We start from the raw sequence: 306 nt of genomic DNA, 5'->3' as shown, positions 1-306 counted from the left end.
AGACTCCCCCGCCGCCGTCGTCGCTGCCGCTCGCACGCATGCGCAGAGCACACTCTCACCCCTCCCCCGCCCTTTCCCTTCGCTTCCCTTTTCCCCAGCTTCTCCTCCAAGAGCCCCCTCCACACTCTCCTAGAGGTACCGGCTCGCGCAGCGCATGCGCATTCCGCTACCCAGCTCCGCCGCCTTTCGCCCTTAACGCGTGCGCTTTGACCGCCCACCCAGAAAACCGGATAAACACATCAGCCCGCTCACGCCAGCCCCTCCCCACTGCCAACCCACCCTGGACTCACTGCGCATGCCTGGTTC

The sequence above is a fragment of the Rousettus aegyptiacus genome, unplaced genomic scaffold, assembly GCF_014176215.1.
Source record: "Rousettus aegyptiacus isolate mRouAeg1 unplaced genomic scaffold, mRouAeg1.p scaffold_m13_p_4, whole genome shotgun sequence".
NCBI classification, from domain to species: domain Eukaryota; kingdom Metazoa; phylum Chordata; class Mammalia; order Chiroptera; family Pteropodidae; genus Rousettus; species Rousettus aegyptiacus.
The sequence above is the reverse complement of the archived record's forward strand: the minus strand, read 5'-3'. Positions refer to the sequence as shown.